Here is a 14,486-nt window from a genome sequence, read left to right as displayed (position 1 = left end):
CCCTGGGCCAACTTTGGGAGATAGTGGGTTACCCATGTGAGCTTCCAGGCCTGGGAACAAAGGTTAGAGATGAAATTCCTCTTCAGATCAACAGCCTTGCTCGGAAGCCTGGCAGTGGGGGGTGGAGGTAGGGTGCGGAGATCAGAGGTTTTAAGATAGAACGTTAAAGAATGACTTTCAAACAAGAGGGGGGTCATTGGCAGGACACTTTTAGGTCATTGTCATGCAGGTTGTTGTTTTTTGTTTTTAATTTATTTTTGGCTGTGTTGGGTCTTCATTACTTGATTATGGGATGCTACCCCTAGGGGTGTTATATGATATACAGTATACGTACCATTTTACCTTTCTTTTTCTTTTCTTTTGGCCGTGCTGCGCGTCTTGCGGGACCTTCCCCTCAGCTTGTGGGATCTTAGTTCCTCGACCAGGCATTGAAACTGGGCCCTCGGCAGTGAAAGCGCAGAGTCGTAACCACCGGACCACCAGGGAATTCTCCATTTTTCCTTTCTAAAAGTTGAAATTTTCTGAATTCTGAAACATGTCTGGCCCTATGGATTTTTAATGTGTAATTATAGATCTGTAATGATTATCTGAGAGTCTTGAGATTTAAATAATTTTGTAAAGCGCTTTACGGTGGCTGGAACAGAGTTAAGTGGCTTAATAAAAGTATATTATTATTCTTGTTACATAGGTTTGTTTGCGGGCCAGAGTACCCTCACCTCTAGATGTGCTGAAGAAATTCTGCCAATATTTGCCCTTCTGGACTCTCCTTTCTTAGAGGCCATGCTCCCAATCACCATCTGTAGTGCAGTTACTTAAGTCATCTCTGCTGCTTACCACTATATTCCTAGCATTGCACATAGGACCTACAATATAATATAGGTGTTTAAAACATATTTATTGAGTGAATAAGTTCTAGAATACAGGCTTACAGGCTGGTTATAAGAAGTTACACTCAAGTCACCTTGATTGTATTTTTGTGTGTCACAGTTTCTTAGCTCTCTTCAACAAGGGCTGATCTTTTTTCTTTTTTCTTTTTTTCTGCTGAGTGGCATGTGGGATCTTAGTTCCCCAATGAGGGATCGAACCAGAGCCCCCTGCATTGGAAGCACAGAGTCTTAACCACTGGACCACCAGGGAAGCCCGTCTTTTTTTTTAAGCACTGTGATAGAAGTAGATTTATTATTCAGTTTCTAGTATAAATTTATTTATTTATAACATAAGGGTTTTATTGAGATATAATTCACAGAACGTAAAATTCACCCTTTAGAGTATATAATTCAGTGGTTTTTAGTACATTCACAGAGTTGTGCAATCATCACCACTAAGAATATTTTCATGATCCCCAGAAGAAACCCTGTACCTATTAGTAGTCACTCTCTAATAGTTTCCCAGCCTACAGGGACTGATCTTATATCTAACATTTTAATATTCCTAATTTCATTCATGGATATAACCTTATCTTGAGGTTGGGGGAGGTAGTTATACTGCTATTTGTTTCATGTCTTAACTACAGTATGTAGTTCCCAGACCCCCTCACATCTGAAGACTTCAGTTGCTCCCCTTCTCCCTGGCAAATAGTTGGGGAATAAGAGGTTAGCAAAAGTGGGGGAAACAGAGGAGGGCTTCTCTTAGGGCTGGATGCCTCATGTTTCTGCCTTAGCTGTTCTTCAGTTACTGCATTTGTCCCTAAAAGACCCAACTGTTTCACTCTGCATTATGACACACAGGTCCTTTGAAACCTGCCCTTTCCAGTTACATTTCTAATAACGCAGTGATTGAGAGCAGGCTTCGAAGATAAACTGTCTCAGTTCAAAATCTGGGACTTTGGTGCCTCAGGGTTCCTTATCTTACAAAATGAGCATAACAGTAATACCTATTGTTTTGAGGATTAAACAGAAATAATAGATGTAGAATGCTACATATTCTATATACATACATACATAACACAAACATTAGCCATTATTTCCTCCTGGCTGTCATTGTCTCCTGCCTCCAACTTGAAAACCTAGAACTTGCTGATTCTTGAAGGAAAGGAGAAGTTCTTACCTCTATGACCTTTCTGGAATCTCCATTCTTGCCTTTCTGATGAACTCCTACTTATATTCTTCAAGGTTAACTGAAATTTCACCTTCAGCTTCTCTGTAGCTTACTCAATCTCTCTTACATCTAGGAACTAATTGCTCCTTCTTGTGTTTCCATAGCACATTGAACACCTCTCTATTATAGCACTTACATTATACTATAATTTTTTTGTTTCCTACTGCAGTTCCTGTCACATAGTAAATATATAATGCTTAAATAGTTAATACAATGTATTAATACATTGTATTAATATTTAATACAGTGCTTCTTTGAGGGAGTTGGTCAAGAAACGATGCAAATACATGTAATTAGTAGTTAGATTGATTCTGCCTAGAATGGTCAGTGTGGGGAGGTTGCAAATTTTTCTTTTTTTTTTTTAAACATCTTTATTGTAGTATAATTGCTTTACAATGGTGTGTGAGTTTCTGCTTTGTAACAAAGTGAATCAGCTATACATATACATATATCCCCATATCTCCTCCCTCTTGCGACTCCCTCCCACCCTCCCTATCCCACCCCTCTAGGTGGTCACAAAGCACAGAGCTGATCTCCTTGTGCTATGCTGCTGCTTCCCACTAGCTATCTATTTTACATTTGGTAGTGTATATATGTCCATGCCACTCTCTCACTTCGTCAGGGAGGTTGCGAATTTAAGATGACTTTTTAAAAAAGAACTGTAGGTTAGAGGGTGGTGGCGGGAAGAAGTGATTTTAAATAGGATGTACTTAAACCTACTTTATTTAGAGTTAAATTTTTACATCTGGAAAAAATGGACATTTACCTACCACATGATCTTTATCCATTTATACCACAAATATTTACTGCATATATGCTGTTTCGGGAGCAGGAGTCACTGTCCTAAGTGAAAGGCTACTTTGAAAGTGCTCTGTAAACTTAAATTACAGTTATTAGTATTATGTTTAAATCAAGGGTGAATCTGACAGGCTTGATGGGCTTCAGGTGACCTGAGGGTCGCAGTGGATCTGTATTGGCGGCTGAAGACCCAGGTAACGCGGGGGCGACAGAGAAAGCGCGTGTGTTGGACAGGACAGCGTGTGCGTGCGGGCTGGGGAAGTGCGTGAGTAGGCAAGGGGCGTCTGCAGGCTTGGAGACAGGCACAGGAAGCAGGGACGCTCCGGGCGCAAGACGCGGTGACGATTACGCCGGACGTGGTGACGTAGCGCGCAGGCCGCAGCGGGGGGCGGACTCTGGGCCTTTCTTCCCCTTCTGATTTTCCCCCTCCCCCCTTTTCTCCCTTTCCGGGTTTCGTTCCCCCCTTTTCTCCCCCTCTCCCCCCTCCTTCCCAAGCCCCTTTCCCCTCCCCCGCCCCAGTCCCCCCTACTCCCCCGCCGTGGGCCCCGGGGAAACCCCGGCCGAGAAGAGTCCGCCCCCAGAAGCGCGCCGCCGCCGGCCGTCGGGGCCGAGCCGCAGCCGAGCGGCCGTGAGCCCGGGCGGCGGGCGGAAACGCGGGCACCCTCCCGGCTACGGCCCGCGTGAGGTGAGGCCACCTCCCGGCCAAGGGGGCGGGCAGCGCGGGCGGCCTGTGGGGAGGGGGCGTGGCGGCCGGGCGGGCGGAGGCCCCCGGTCTGGGTCCCCGAGCTGGCACTTCACGGACCCGCGGGCTGTGGGTCAGGGCCCGAGCTTCCCGTGAAGGACGGCCCCGAGGCCAGAGACGCCCCAAGTGTGTTCGGGGAGCTCAGGCGAGAAGCGAGGGGCGCGGGGCGGAGGGTGTGGGGCTGGCGCCACCTGTGGCCTGTGCGGTGGGACCTAAAAACTGTTGCGCCCTTGTGGTGCTCGGGGGGTGACTAGCTCCATGTGTTTCTTGGGTCTCCGTTTTCCTTTGAGCCTTGGAAAAATGGGAGGGAAAGGTGTTGGAGTGTTTCAGATTACGCTGGTGTCCGAGTTTATTACAGGGACAGAGATTTGAGTTGGAACGTACAGGGAGATGGTTCTGGAGCTTAAAAGTTGGGCCTACGCTAAGCTCGTAACTAACTCTTGAGGCTAGTTACTCTGAAAACTTCTCGATTTCGGTTACCTGTGGAACCCAAAATTTCAACGTTTGTGACCATTAGCCTAGTAAGTCTTCAGAATATTTATTCTCTCAGAGTGAATTGTTCTTGGATAATGATGAGAAATGATCGAATAACAGTCCCAGAGGTTCATTAAATCAAAGAGAGGTGTGGGAAAATTTAAATTCAGCTCTCAGTTGGATGAATGTCCTTTTATATATATTTTTTCAAATAGACTTAACCAAAATTGAGAAGCCTGAGCCCTGTGTTGGTAGGCAGCATGGAGGCGGGAGGAGGGAGGTGACAGGTTCCACTTCAGGAATGTCACACATTCCTTGCCTTTTTATTGTATTTTTGGATAGTCAAATTGGCACTTGAATCAGTTGTTTGTGGCTCCTCTTTCTTCCTAATGCTTTTTTTTTTTTCACCTCTCCTTTTATTTCTCCTATTTTTCCCCCCTTTTTGGAGTCTGGGACATCAAGACTAAAACGGCTTAAATAGTGGTGGAAAGTGGTGGTAGTAGTTAGTCCATTCAGTTCACTTTTAGTTGTATTTTTCCTCCCTGTTGCAGTTCTCCACAGAGTTGAGAGAACAGAGAATCTTTATTGAAGGTCTGATAACTGTCAGCGAAAGTTGTATTTCAGAGTTTAAGTTCCAGTTTCGCGTCCACTCTAGGATCTACACTGTAGATCTTCAATTTAAAACAAAAATTTTAAAACTTGCACATATAAGAATAGGGTGCCTGATTTTTTTTAATTGAAAGAAGTCTGAAGAGGAGTTGGTTACCTTCCTCTATCAGAATAAAAATCAGAGACTTTACAGTCGTCTTTAAAGTCCAAGATACGTAGCAACCTCCCCCCCGCACCACGCTGCAAACATGTTCACTGGTCTCCTCTGTGTTCCTTGAGTACATCAGGTACACTTCTGCCTCAGCAGCTGGCACTTGGATCTTCATGGATCACCTTTTCTATGTAAAGCTGCATAGCCTTCTACCCTCACCTTCAGGGCTTTACTCAAATGTCACTCTAACAGTGACATTTCCTCGGCTATCTAAATTCCAAAGCCATTCCTCCACATATACTTACATAAATTCCTATCCCATTTTGCTTTATTTTCCTCCTTACCCCTTATCAACCTATAACATACTGTACATATTTAGTCTCCCGCATTAGAGTGTAAGTTTCATGAGGTTTAGATGGTCTTGTTTTGTTAGTTGCCATATCCTCAGCCCTTAGTATAGCCCTTGATATGCAGTAGGTGCTCAACAAATTTATTGATTGAATAGGTAAAGAAGAGTTTTTTTTTAAAGATTTATTTATTTTATTTATATTTTTGGCTGTGTTGAGTCTTAGTTGCGGCACGGGGTGGGGGATCTTTGTTGAGGTATGCGGGCTCTTGGTTGTGGTGTGTGGGCTTCTCTCTAGTTGTGGCGTGCGGGCTCCAGGGTGCGTGGGCTCTGTAGTTGTGGCGCACAGCTTCCAGAGCGCGTGGGCTCTAGTTGAGGCGTGCGAACTTGGTAGCTGTGGCACACAGGGTTAGTTGCCCCGTGGCATGTGAGATCTTAGTTCCCTGACCAGGGATCAAACACGCGTCCCCTGTGTTGTAAGGCAGATTCTTTACCACTGAACCACCAGGGAAGTCCCCAAGAAGACGAGTTTTATTCTTGAATTCTCTCATTGCCATAAATGAGAGACATGTATTTCCACTAGGATTTTGTAAGGCATTTACTGGAAGAACTTGAGATTTTTTTTTTGTCAGTTCTTGCCACGTTTCTGTTTTGACAGAAGTCTTGTGCTTTCAGGTCATTGAGTGAAAGCACTTTGAAGGCAGAGAGGATGGAGTGTGGTGTTGGTGGTCTCCGAGGAAGATTATCTCAGATTTCATGTGGCTAGAATTTTTACTGTTGCAGGCTCTTGCCTTGAGGTTTGTTCACATCCCTGATGAGACAAACATCACCATCCTTACCTCTTTGGCCCCAGAGAACTGAGAAGGCTGGTTCCACTTTGAATTTTTTAGTACACTGAAGATGTTAATATTTATGGTCTGGGCTATATGGGTTAGATTTTTTTCCCCCATTCATGTGGAGACAGTTGAGCTTGAAAACTTGTAAGAATAGCTTTCTTTAACAATGGTGGAGTGTTCGGTTTTGGGGAACATCTTATCCTTTTTTCTACAAATCCATTTGTGGGGTCGTTTTTAGCAAGTAAATTATATTAAGTCTGAGGGTAAAAGGAGCAGGTCCCCTGAGTTGTGTGGTTTATCCCTCATTTATTTTTTCCTTTCTCATTTCTTGATTGGTATATTTGTTACCTTCATTGATCTTCTGGCTAGAGTGGCCTGGATGAGATTTCTCTTTGGGGCAGTCCTGGCAACTGTTCCAGCTTAGGAAGGCAAAGCGGGCGAGGTAGTGCTTTTAACACTTTGTAGGAATGCTGGTTGCAAAGCTAGGTTTTTGTTTAAACTTTTGCCAGGACATTGAAAGCTTCCAGGCCCATGAGAGAATGGTTTGAGTGGGAAGTGGGAGTGGGAGAATTGGGGAACTTGTATCTATTGGACTGGATCTGGTTCTGTTATTATTATTGTAAAAAGGTATATTCTCGTTTTGTGAATAATTTCTGACATAATTTTGGCACATTAATAAGGCTTCTACCTCATTTCTCTTGTCTCTTTTAAAATCCTTTCACAAAGTTTCTAGGAAGTCTTTCTCAGGACCCAGAGACATTCAGACATCTCTATGCCATGTTCTCACCTCTTAGAGATAAATACTGTACTGAGTACTGACAATGTTTCAGTACAGGTAATGGTTTCTGAATGATGCATTGCTTATTCCTCTCTTCATGAACTCAAGGAAAGCTTTCAGGAAAAAGCAGATTTTGAGGAAGGGATAAAAAGTGTTGCATTTTTGTTACATGGTCCCAGGAAGTACAGAGGAGAGAATTTTGTGAAATTGTGTGTGTGTAGTTGTCTGTGTGTGTGTGTGTTTTGTTTTGTTTTGTTTCCCTATGCCTACTTGTAAGATGGGATAAAGGACTCTGAGTGTCCCTCTGTGGAATGTGCTGCCAACTTACAAGTAGGAAAAATAAGTGGACTCATGGCTTGAATATGTGTGCATGAATACAGTTGGTGGGTCTAATTTTAGAGATATTCTTCATACACAGTGGCTTTAGTATTTTCCTCCAGCTGTATCCTTTTCACTGTCTGTAGAAAATATGCCACTTAATTGTCTTTTAGTGGTTACCTTTTGTTATTACCATGATTGTCACTTTAGCAGTGTAGCACTTGTTCCATCTCTCCAATAAAGTTACTCTGTCCATTCCTTCTTAAGTTTGAGTTTATTTCTGAAAACAGATATAGATAGGAAAGATTTCTTAACCTTGATCTGTTTTGACTCCTCTTTGAGTTCCCTTAGATTTCCTTAGTGTGTATCTATTTTCTCTAACACTTAAAAAAAATTGGTGTTGAAAGCCCTAATTACAATAATCTGCAGTGGTTTCATCATTTTTACTTAGGCAGTATGAAAGGAAAGATTCTGGGATGTTTCCTAAATCCAGGTGTTCTTTTTGCTTTTCTTTTTCTTTTTTTTTAATATTTATTTATTTGGCTGCACCGGGTCTCAGTTGCGGCATGTGGGAACTTTGTTGCGGCATGCCGGATCCCTTAGTTGTGGCATGTGGGCTCTTAGTTGCGGCATGTGGACTCTTAATTGTGGCATGCATGTGGGAGCTAGCTCCCTGACTAGGGATACAACCCAGCCCCCTTGCATTGGGGGCGTGGAGTCTTAACCACTGGACCACCAGGGAAGTCCCCTTATTTTGCTTTTCTGCAAGATCTCTTATGAGTTGTTCAGTCCAGTTGTTTGAACCTATACTGGGAAAGCTGTTTCAGTTTTATAGTTTTGACAGTAAGTTTCCCAGAGTACTTAACTGTGCTTTTAAAAAAAAAAACTGATAAATTGGGAACCCCAGCCTCGAGATGAGAGAGAATAAGGAGAAAAGGTAAAAAAGCCTCAGGCAGTCATGTCTCCCAACAGTCAAAACACTTTTGGTATTTTTAAGGGACTCATTTTATTCTATTCCTCCTTAGTTTGTATACCACAAGAAAATAAAAAATCTTTTCAGTTCCTTTAACTGCTTGCTTGCTTTTCTAAATTGTCAAAGACTTTGATTTTTCCTGGGAGATACTTTTCAGGCCTTTCCCGGTATTTTCTTGGGGGAAAAAATGAAGCTAGTGGTTAAATGCCCTTGTAAGGTCTCTTCCCTGACTTAGCCCAATGCTCTAAAGGCGTTAATAGATTGTTTTGCAGCTTGTTTTTGTTTTTCATTGAAGACCTCAAAATCTTTTGCAGGCAAATAAAAACTATAGGTTTGCACCCACACAATTACTCAAAAGATCTCAGCTTAAGTCCTTATCCTGTAGAGCTAGAAGTGTAAAGATAAGTGAGGTAATCAGCAGGGTTTAAAATAACTCAGTTTCTTTCTCTTTTTTAAAAAATTAATTTTTATTGAAGTATAGTTGATTTACAGTGTTGTGTTAGTTTCTGCTGTACAGCAGAGTGAATTAGTTATACATATACATACATCCACTCTTGTTTAGATTCTTTTCCCATACAGGTCATTACAGAGTATTAGGTAGAGTTCCCTGTGCTATAGTAGGTTCTTATGAGTTATCTATTTTATGTAAGTGTGTGTATGTCAATCCCAGCCTCCCAATTTATCCCTCCCCCAGCTTTCCCACTTGGTAACCATAAGTTTGTTTTCTGCATCTGTGACTCTATTTCTGTTTTGTAAATAAGTTCATTGGACCCTTTTTTAAGATTCCACATATAAACATATGATATTTGTCTTTCTGTGTCTGACTTACTTCACTCAATATGACAATCTCTGGGTCCATCCATGTTGCTGCAAATGGCATTATTTTGTTCTTTTTTTATGGCTGAGTAACATTCCATTGTATATATGTACCACATCTTCTTTATCCATTCCTCTGATGATGGACATTTAGATTGCTTCCATGTCTTGGCTATTGTTAATAGTGCTGCAGTGAACATTGGGGTGCATGTATCTTTTTGACTTATGGTTTTCTCCAGGTATATGCCCAGGAGTGGGATTGCTGGGTTTATTTTAGTTTTTTAAGGAACCTCCATACTGTTTTCCGTAGTGGCTGTACCAATTTACATTCCCATCAACAGTGTAGGAGGGTTCCCTTTTTTCCGCACCCTCTCCAGCATTTACTGTTTGTAGATTTTTTGATGATGGCCATTCTGACCGGTATGAGGTGATACTTCATTGTAGTTTTGATTTGCATTGCTCTAATAATTAGATGACATTGAGCATCTTTTCATGTGCTTTTTAGCCATCTGTATGTCTTCTTTGGAGAAATGTGTTTAAATCTTCTTCCCTATTTTTTAAAAAATTATTTATTTATTTATTTATTTTTGGCTGTTTTGGGTCTTTGTTGCTGCGTGTGGGCTTTCTTTAGTTGCGGTGGGCAGAGGCTACTCTTCGTTGTGGTGTGCGGGCTTCTCATTGCAGTGCCTTCTCTTGTTGCGGAGCACGGGCTCTAGGCGAGCGCGCTCAGTAGTTGTGGCTCACGGGCTCTAGAGCACAGGCTCAGTAGTTGTGGCGCAAGGGCTTAGTTGCTCTGTGGCATGTGGGAATCTTCCCAGACCAGGGCTCGAACCCGTGTCCCCTGCATTGGCAGGTGGATTCTTAACCTCTGCGCCGCCAGGGAAGTCCCTCTTCTGCCTATTTTTTGATTGGGTTGTTTGTTTTTTTGATATTGAGCTGCATGGGCTGTTTACATATTTTGGAGATTAATCCCTTGTTGGTTGCCTCATTTGCAAATATTTTCTCCCATTCTGAGGGTTGTCTGTTTTGTTTATGGTTTCCTTTTCTGTGCAAAACCTTCTAAGTTTAATAAAATAACTTAGCTTATTTCTAATTGATATTTATTGGTTGTGAGTCTGTAGCGGGAAAAGAAAGAGAAAAAGCTGGTTTGCAGACTAGTCAAGTGCTGTCTTGATCTTTTGGAGGTAATTTTGCTCCCACTGTTAGTCTTCCATACAATTCTTGTCTAATGTACAGAATAGAGATAGACTTTTAACATTAACTAGTTTCCTTTGCCACTTGATTCATTATCTTCCTTGTATGGATGTTTTTGGTATATTTCATGTTGATAACAACATTTGTGCTTCAGTGTTTATTATTAATAATGATCAAAACCGTATTTCATATCTGCAAAGCACCTTTCTCTTTCCTAAAAGCTGATCGGACCTTAAAGTGGTCAACATTCATATTAAAAGACTAGATTTTCCAGATATGCAGTTCATATTTTTGTGGGGGCTGTGTTTTTGTTGGATGTGCCAGTTCTAAGAATTTGTGCGTGGTTTTGGCACGTGAGCAGCATTATGGGGAATGCTTCCTTGGAGAAGGGTGGTTCAAACTTGTGTAATCTTTATAACAGAACTAGGAGGAAAGTAATCAAGGCAGTGACAATCCAAACTTAATAAGGGATACATTTGAAATACATTTTTCCTCCCTATACTCACAAATTATATATATATATATATATATATATATTTTTGTGGTACGCAGGCCTCTCACTGTTGTGGCCTCTCCCGTTGCGGAGCACAGGCTCTGACGCGCAGGCTCAGCGGCCATGGCTCACGGGCCTAGCCGCTCCGCAGCATGTGGGATCTTCCCGGACCGGGGCACGAACCCGTGTCCCCTGCATCGGCAGGCGGACTCTCAACCACTGCGCCACCAGGAAGCCCTATTTTCTCCTGTTTGATTCTGTGGGAGAAGGGAAGAAGAAGATCTAGGACTAGTAACCAGCTGATAACTTCCAGGAAACAATGTGCTATGGATGGGTAGCAGGTGAATATACACATCTACAAGAAGTGGTCACTTAGTGTTTCTAATACTATTGGTGGAGCAGCTCCCAGCAGCCATCAGAATCAATGGGAAGAACATGGTGGGCCTTGTTAATCTAACGGACTCCTTTTCATCCATATCTTAATTCAGGTTTTCTGGAGTGTTTGTCATGTTGACCCTTCTCTTTCTTGAAATGTTCAGTGATGCTACTTTCTTTTCCACTTGCATTCCTGGCTCTTTTTCTCCTGCTCATCCCTTAAATATGTGTTTTCCTTAAGGTTACTGTCGTATTCTTCCTCTTTACCTCTGATTCTTAAACCTTAAAGGCATAAACATCTCTTGGAGAATTAAAGGATGTGGCTTACAAAAGCCTTCATGATCTCGCCTCTGCCAGCTGCTCTGACTTACCTTGTACCACACTTCCCTGTTCCTACTATTGCTTCACTAAATTTCTCTGTTTTATTTTCTCCATAGCACTTACCACTATCTTAAGTTATCTTGTTTGTTTTCTTGCCTGTAGTCTGGCCATGCCTAGAATCCAAAACCTATGGGACAGGGACCTTGTTTATTTTATATCTGTTATATTCCTAATGCCTAGAATAGTTCCTCAATACACATTTATGGAATGAATGAATGAAATGTGTGTTCCTGGGCTTATCCCCAGAGATTTTTGACTTGGTAGGCTTGGGATGGAGCCCAGGAGTTTGTATTTTAACAAACATTCCAGGTGTTTGTGATGTCTCTGGTCAGTTGTCTTGGATGACATTTAGAAGAACATTGTTCTATTTGTCAGTCTCATCCACCCTGATGGCTTCACTTGGCATCTGTTACAAGCTGGCAATTTGTGAGTCTCTGTCTCCAGTTCTGATCTCTTACCTGAGCTCTAGGCTCATTTATTCAGTGGTCTCTTGAACATCTCCATTTGACTGTTACACAGCACCTCAGACTCAACATGCCCAAAGCAGAAATAATTTTTCCATGGAAATCTGTTCTTTCTGAGTTCTTTTTTCTTTGAATCATACTACCTAGTTGCATAAGCCAGAAACCTGATGTCATACTTGAATCCTTCTTACTCTTTAATATCCAGTAATCATAAGTTAAGTAGCCTCTTATCTCCGCAGTTTCTCTTGAATCTTTTTCTTTCTTTCTTTCTTTTTTTTTTTTTTTTGCGGTACGCGGGCCTCTCGCTGTTGTGGCCTCTCCCGTTGCAGAGCACAGGCTCCGGACGCGCAGGCTCAGCGACCATGGCTCACGGGCCTAGCCGCTCCGCGGCATGTGGGATCTTCCCGGACCGGGGCACGAACCCGTGTCCCCTGCATCGGCAGGCGGACTCTCAACTACTGCGCCACCAGGGAAGCCCTCTTTTTTTTTTTTTAAATTTATTTATTTTATTTATTTTTTTATTTTTGGCTGCGTTGGGTCTTCATTGCTGTGCGTGGGCTTTCTCTGGTTGTGGTGAGCGGGGCCTACTCTTCGTTGCGGTGTGTGGGCTTCTCACTGTGGTGTCTTCTCTTGTGGAGCACGGGTTCTAGGTACGCGGGCTTCAGTTGTGGCATGTGAACTCAGTAGTTGTGGCTCGCGGGCTCTAGAGCGCAGGCTCAGTAGTTGTGGCACACAGGCTTTGTTGCTCCGCGGCATGTGGGATCTTCCCAGACCAGGGCTCGAACCTGTGTCCCCTGCATTGGCAGGCAGATTCTTAACCACTGTGCCACCAGGGAAGCCCATATATATTTTTAAAATCTGGCTACCTTATCTCACCTGCCTTACATTTTGCTGTTTTCCCTTTGCTTTCAGGGTTAGACTTTAGCTACAGATAAATTACTTGTTCTTTCACCTTCCCTGTTGTCACACCTGGCTGCCCTGGGGTATACCATTGTTTCAACTCTCCTCTGGAAAACCACAGAAACCTTCCTTCGTTTAGGTGTAATGTTCTGGAACCCTTCAGGGCATCCCCCAAACTCTCATTTTGTCTGCCTCTTTTGGACCAGTTTCCACAAAGCTGGGTTCCTCTTTGTCTTTACCATGTTTCCCTCTGTACATTCCATTCTAAGTTTTCTGCTCACACTGAAGTTAAATTTGCTAGGATCTTGATCTCTCCAGTGCCAAAAGAGCTCTAGAGCATGTGATTTTTGTCTTATTCCTCTACTAGCTGTAAGGAAAAGAGAAGGAAAGAAAAATAATTAGATAATTTGAGGCATATGTTCTAGAGGTCTGTGTCTAGATAGTGATTTTGTCAGTTTTTTTTTTTTTTTTTTTTTGGGTGCACCACGCGGGATCTTAGTTCCCCGACAAGGGATTGAACCCGTGCAGCCTGCAGTGGAAGCACAGAGCCCTAACTATTGGACCACCAGGGAATTCCCTTTGCCAGTTGTTTTGCCCCTCCTAGCTAACACTGTACCCAAGAGAGATCATTGTTAGAGTCTTGATTTGGGGCAGAGCTATACTAAGGCCAACAACTGAAACCCTGAACTAAGTTTTTGCCCGATACTAAGGCCAACAACTGAAATCCTGAACTAAGTTGTGCCTGTACTACCAAAGTTTTACCTTTATCATGGTATCTTCAGCCTTAAATTAGTTATCCCCCTTTCCAGTTCTCCTTATTTTCCCTTCAGAGTTATTTGGTTTAAAATTTATTCTTTGTGTTTTACTCTCTATCCTAGCAGTATTTTTTTTTAATTAAAAAAATGTTTTTTATTTATGGCTGCCTTGGGTCTTCCTTTCTGCACGCGGGCTTTCTCTAGTTACGGTGAGCGGGGACTACTCTTTGTTGTGGTGCGCTGGCTTCTCTTGTTGCGGAGCACGGGCTCTAGGCGCGTGGGCTTCAGTAGTTGTGGCACTCGGGCTCAGTAGTTGTAGCTCACGGGCTTTAGAGCACAGGCTCAGTAGTTGTGGCGCACGGGCTTAGTTGCCCTAGCAGTATTTTTGACAAAAAGAAGAGGAAGACGAAGAGGGTTTGCACTTGGAGTATTTTCCCTATATGATAGTGCAGAAATATTTTTCCTTTCTTTTTAACTGAATGAGTATGATGGCTGAAAAATGAAGTGTGATTGACTGGTGAGATAGGACTACTGAAAGAAATCAAACCTGTTTAGTTTCTGTGTAGGTTTTGTGAGGGAGTAAAATCAGAGCCAGTGCTTGAGACTTGAATTTTTAACCCTGTTTGAAGTTCTCTGAGGCTGTGCTGAGTTTACCCTCATGAACTCTGCTGAATCAGTGTCTTTATATGTAAAATAGAGTTGTTGGTCTGTTTCCTTTTAGGGTACAGGAAAATTGACTTTTGGAGGTATCTCAAGGTTAAATACAATAATACCTCCTGATACATTTACTCATTTAAAATGTAAACACTTGAGATTGAAGCTGCGCTTGATGAATTCTTAGGCGAGCTTCAATATTTTACTTCACCTATAGTTAGTAGATAATACAGAAGAGAGACAAAAAGGTATCTACAGATATTAATGAGCACACTTTCCATGTAGCTGAGATGTATTTACATCTATTTGGTGGCCACAGTCAGCAACATAGC

The 14,486-nt window shown here is 42.5% G+C and overlaps 1 protein-coding gene across 12 annotated transcripts in view; it reads left to right on the top strand.

The window, feature by feature from the left end:
* Nucleotides 1-3,419: 3,419 nt before the first annotated feature.
* R3HDM2 (R3H domain containing 2) overlaps nucleotides 3,420-14,486 on the top strand; it is a 155,231-nt gene continuing 144,164 nt past the window's right edge. For 11 of the 12 annotated variants that reach the window (XM_029205967.1, XM_029205956.1, XM_029205960.1 and 8 more), the window contains exon 1: nucleotides 3,420-3,580. The gene's annotated coding sequence lies outside the window, so the exon portion shown is untranslated. The remainder of the gene's footprint in view (nucleotides 3,581-14,486) is intronic. The other variant, XM_029205957.1, reaches the window with a different exon arrangement.

This window comes from Monodon monoceros, unplaced genomic scaffold, assembly GCF_005190385.1.
Source record: "Monodon monoceros isolate NGI ecotype Baffin Bay Population unplaced genomic scaffold, NGI_Narwhal_1 Super_Scaffold_6, whole genome shotgun sequence".
NCBI lineage: Eukaryota > Metazoa > Chordata > Mammalia > Artiodactyla > Monodontidae > Monodon > Monodon monoceros.
This window is presented reverse-complemented; position numbering and strand designations above follow the sequence as displayed.